Raw genomic sequence first — 6,000 nt, 5'->3', positions numbered from 1 at the left:
AGACTGAGTCAAGGTCAGCCTTCACCAAGGTAGATAGAATCATCCAATCCACTGAGAGCCCAAGTGGAACAAAAAGGTAGAGGAAGGACAAATTCTTGTTCTCTCTTTCTGAGCCGGCATATCAAAACTCCTATTTCTGGGGCCATCAGACTCTAGCATTCATACTCTCAGTTCCCCCAATTCCCACAACTTTAGACTTAGACTGAATTATACCACCAGATTTCCTGATTCTCAGTTTATAGACAGCAGCAGGTTGTGGTACTTTTTGGCCTCCATGACTGCATGAGCCGATTCTTACAATAAATCTCCACTTCTATCTCTGTCTCTATCTCTATCTCTATATCTCTATCCTTCTCCCCCTCCATATCTGTCTCCTTCTCCCTCTCCCTACCCCTATATCTATCTAACAACATATTGGCTCTTTTTCTGTGGAAAACCCTAATGCAGAATTGGAATGAAAAAGATTCAGTGACACTCTCCAATCTTTTATTAAAAAATATTTTCAGGCCACTGATTTAGGGCAAGTCCAGTGCTTGGACAGTTAATACTGAGTACCAAAAAAGATAAGAGGAGACAGACATAAATCAAATAGTCACAAGAAAAATATAAAATAGTAAGCATGACAAATGTTATTAGTTAAAAGTCTGTAACAGGAGATATGACCCAACAAGTGAGAGAGAGCTTTCTTGACTAAATGGCGTTTGATCTGAGGTTGGAACTTTTTAAGAAGAGTGAGAAAGTATTGGGGCACTTGGGTGGCTCAGTGGGTTAAGTTGATGCCTTTGGCTCAGGTCATGATCTCAGGGTCCTCAGATCAAGTCCCGCATCGGGCTCTCTGCTCAACAGGAAGCCTGCTTCCTCCTCTCTTTGCCTACCTCTCTGCCTACTTGTGATCTTACTCTGTCAAATAAATAAATAAAATTAAAAAAGAAGAGTAAGAAAGTATTAAAGGTCCAGTGTTCATACTGGGTAAAGGCAATGAGGAGAGAGAGCATGGTACAATAAAAAAATGATATTTCTAGTATGGAAAGGGGACTTGGATTGCATAACAAAGCTTTATCCACTTGCATGCTCTCTAAAAGAGATCTATATAGAGGTTAAATTATATTAAATTAAAATTAAAATAGTAGTTTAATATATTAAGAAAAAAATTACATAGGCTCAGGTATGAGTTGGATTTAACAGAATTATTAGTGTTCATAGGAAGATCAATTTTAGTACAAAGGGGATGTTGCAGAAAGTGGTTATGTTTTTAAGGAGTGAAACAATTATTCATTGATCATTTTTCATGTAATTTTTAAAAAGAAATGGTTGAAAGAATATAACCAAAATCTATAGGATAGTAGATTAAAGAGTCTAAAAATAACTTTCCAATACTGAAAATAAAAAATAATACCAACTATTACTTGGTCTATAATACAATATTTCTCCACTTCCACCACACCTTAGTTTTCACATCATCTTAACTGATTACTACACATCCATCCACTTCTCCCTGCAGTTTAATATCCACCTGAGGGCTTCTAATGAGATATAAGTCACATCACATCAACTTCCTCAGAATCTCCCAAATCTTCCTGTGTAATTCAGAATAAAACCCTAGATCTACAGTGCCCTATATAATCTGCTCCCCTCACTCATCTTCAGATATCATGTGGACTCAAACATGGCAAGCACATGGTCACCACAGGGCCTTTGCACTTGTGGCTCCTTCTGTAATTAATGTTCTTTCCTTAGCTATTTCCTTGTATCATTATCCATTTCATTTATGCCTCTGATGAAAAGACATATAAGAAATACTTTTCAGATAATGCTTTCTAAAATAGCTATGCTATCACTCTTACTTATTTTTCTTAGCTCTTATCTCTACAGATATGTATCTATTTTGTGTTTATTGCCTAATCCCCACTATTATAATATAATGTTTACAAAGCAGGAACTATGTTTACTCAACACTATATTCTCAGCATATAGAAAATTGCTTAGAATATTATACATCTAGTACATATGTGATAAATTAATGAATATAAATATAACCACCAAGCTGTGTTTCCTACCTATTAAAATAATGTTGAGTCTCATAAATAATGTGTTTTTGTTAATATAGTATCAATTTACATTTAATAAAATGTCAGTTTTCTGAATTATTCTTTGGACCCTGACATCCCAAAAGATTCTGGTTAGACTTTCTGATCCCTTGATATTAAAGCTTAGGACTGCCATGGAAAGACGCAAAGTTTGAGCTGCTAGAGAGAGGAGTGGATATGATGAATTATACTCCAAAACTAAAAATGACTTAGGAGTTTGCCTTTGTTTTAATGCTACATACACCTTTTTCCTCTCCATTAGTGTGAATAATTAAGGATTGGATATATATTTAATCAGTTTTTCTAATGCTTTGCTGAATTGTAACATTTAGAAAATAATGTGATTTTCATATAGAATGAAATTAATTCTGGATCTCACTATTAAGTATATTTGAAAAATCATATGCAAATGGCATATATTATGCCATTTTAAATATTTTAAAATAAGAGCTATACATTAAGATTTTCTTATAATGGAAAAAGCATTCCCTTTCAGATATGAAAACAAAAAATTATAATAATTTTCAACATTTTAACTTAAGAAAAAAGCAAATAAATGGGTATGTGTGTACTGATAGTGTCATAACTTCAACTTTATTTCTTGAATCTGGAAGTTTAAAGTTTAGAAGCACATTAAATTGTCAATTATATTTTCTTGGTTGAATATGAAGACATGTAATTGCATTTTTCAATAATGCAATGGGTTTTAGCATGTTAATTTATGCTACTTTTGTGTATTTTGCAGGAAATTCAGATGTAAATTATATATCCCTGAAAGTTCCTACAAATGTTAATGCTTATGTATGGGCTTTAAAAAAACAAAACGAAACTAGATTTATATATGTTATAGCCATTGAGGTTATGAATACATCTATGTGATAATTTACTAAATAACTAACATAAAAAGAAAATGGAAGGAGCACAATGTGTAGAATAGGTGGGTATATATTCTTTATGTAACATAGCTAATGGATAATCTGTATCTCTCTAGTCAAGTTAAAAGAAATAGTCACCTGGTAGGCAAAGTATCATCATGTTATTTAAATAGACTGACTGCATTCACCATGAATAGATCTATTAAATGAAAAATATCATTAAGTGTGCTATTGCCAAAATTTATTTCAAAGTTTTCTCTGGAAATTAGACAAATTCACAATCAATAATTATATGAATTCATAATCAGCATACAGAATGTTGTACTAATATTTATAAGTGGACAAATACAATGTTGAATTTACCTTAAAGCTAACATTGTGGATGGTTAGCAAACTATATTCTAAGCATATTCAATCCCTCATATTTACCTGAACACTGAACATTTGTTTGTTTTTTCCTTTTAGGTTTGTGTCCATCTTTGCCGAATTATGTGCCCATCTGATGTTTCACCCCTTGAATAATAATAACCCCTTGTAAATAGTACTGGTTCCCTACAAACTTCACTAGAAATGAAAATAACCACAATTACATTTTTTTCACTTGTGAGTCCAAGATAAAAATACAACAAATATAGCATATATTTGTCTTACAGCTTATATTGGTCTGGGTTCCCCAGAATAACAGAACCAATAGGATACACACACACACACACACACACACACACCTATATACATACACATACATATGATATATATTATATATGAAATATAAATCTAATATATGTAAATCTAATAATATATAAATCTAATATATATATATAACTGTGTGTGTATATATATGTATAATGTCTAATATCTAATAATAATATATAAAATGTCTAATGTCTCAGCTTAAAGAAGCTTAAAGACAATCAGGTGTTCCTGGGTGGCTCAGTCAGTTGAGTGTCTGCCTTTGGCTCAGGTCATGGTCCCAGGTTACAGATACATATCTGTAGAGATAAGAAGGAGACAAGGATGATAAGGAGAGAGAAAGTTCTTTTTTAGTTAGCTTTTTATTCCATTTAGCTTACTTATCCTTCAAAGGATCGGAGGCCTACCCATATTGTGGAGGGCAATCTGCTTTCCTCAGTCTACAGATTCAAATGTTAATCTCATTCAGAGACACCCTCATAGACAGACCCAGAAAAATGTTTGACCAAATTTCAGGCACCCTGTGGCCCAGTCAAATTGACACAACAAAATTAACCATCATGTAACTTCATAGCTAACTTATAAATTGAAGAGATCAGTATACCCATGGAATTTCAAAGGTCAGTTGGTGGGTGCCTGGGTGGCTCAGTCAGTTAAGTGTCTAATTCTTGATTTCAGCTCAAGTCGAGATCTCAGGGCCATGGGATTGAGCCCCAGGTCAGGCTCCACACTCATTGGAGAGTCTGCTTGATATTCTTTCTCTCGCTCTCTGCCTCTTCCCCCACTTGCTCTCACTGTCTCCCTTTTCCTCTGCCTCTCTCCCATGCACATTCACTCTCTCTTAAGCAAATAAAATTAAAACATAAAAAAATTGAGAGATTTTGTCTTTTTAGTTAAAATATCTTTATAGCTTATAGATATATTTTGTAATGCTTATATAAAATATCTATATAACTTACAGATATATCTTACAGATAAATCTTATAAAGCAATTCAGAAAAGATACAGACAGCTGGTTTTCTTAACATTCATGTTGTTCCACGCAGGAAATGTATTTTTTTAAATTAATGGAAGTACACTTTCCAAAATAAATATGAAAAACACATTATTTATGGTATATAGTAGATTAATTTACTTTTATATTACACAGTGAATTACAAAATGAACTTTAGAAATACTTTATTAAAAACACAGCTTAATGCTCACATGATCATCCTATTGAAATTATTTAAGGTCAACAAAATAAGAATCAGATTTTTTTTTTTTTGGATTTCACGATTGGAAGGCTAGGCCAATCTAAACAAGTAAGTTCTCGGTAGACTGACTGGATACTGGAGACATTAAAGCTCAAAAGAAAATCCACACTAAGTGTTCAAGTTGCATTGCCCAAGAAAACTTATATAAATCAACAGTGAAACAATGGAAATTGAGACACCAAAGAACTTAAAATACAAGATCCACACCTTGGAGGAAATGAGAATCAGCGTATGGTAAGGGGATTGGTGTCCAGCACAAAATGCTCATACTTTGTCCAAAATCCAGGTATCACATTAGAAGAATATAAAAAGTAATGGCAAAAATAAAGAAATCTGAGGGACGCCTGGGTGGCTCAGTTGGTTAAGCAGCTGCCTTCGGCTCAAGTCATGATCACAGCGTCCTGGGATCGAGTCCCACATCGGGCTCCTTGCTCGGCAGGGAGCCTGCTTCTCCCTCTGCCTCTGCCTGCCGTTCTGTCTGCCTGTGCTCGCTCTCTTTCCCTCTCTCTCTCTGAGAAATAAATAAAATCTTTAAAATAATAATAATAATAATAATAATAAAGAAATCTGAGAGACTGGATTAATTTTGAGGTGACTGAAATAAAGCAGAAATGTTCAATTATGTTGATGTCCCAGACTGCTCTCTCATTCTACAAATATTGCTCAAATGTCCTACCATGTCCTTGGGAGACTATGAATAAACTGCTTACAATTATGGAAGAGAAAATAGAAAACTCAGAAGATCCCTTGTTAGGACTAAATGTTAAACTTTCCATACCTTACACAGAAACCTTGTGTTTCTGAGACCTGTCATATTTCTGCCATTCCCTGCATGAAAACCAACAACAAATAATTACTTACTTGATCTAATGAAGTGTGATGTGTGATTTGATTCCATTAATACTTCATGATACAGGTTTTAAATATATTATTTTAACAATTCAAATCATTTTTCAGACAAGTAATATGAACTTAGAAAAATAGGTATTTAAGAATAATTAAAGTACGTTTGCATGTCTCACTTACTGGAAACTGATAGTGAATCAGAGAGAAAAATATGTAAAGCCACATAATGATTTAAGGGCTTTTAAA

The sequence above is a fragment of the Neovison vison genome, chromosome 5 (genome assembly GCF_020171115.1).
Source record: "Neovison vison isolate M4711 chromosome 5, ASM_NN_V1, whole genome shotgun sequence".
Taxonomy (NCBI): domain Eukaryota; kingdom Metazoa; phylum Chordata; class Mammalia; order Carnivora; family Mustelidae; genus Neogale; species Neogale vison.
This window is presented reverse-complemented; position numbering follows the sequence as displayed.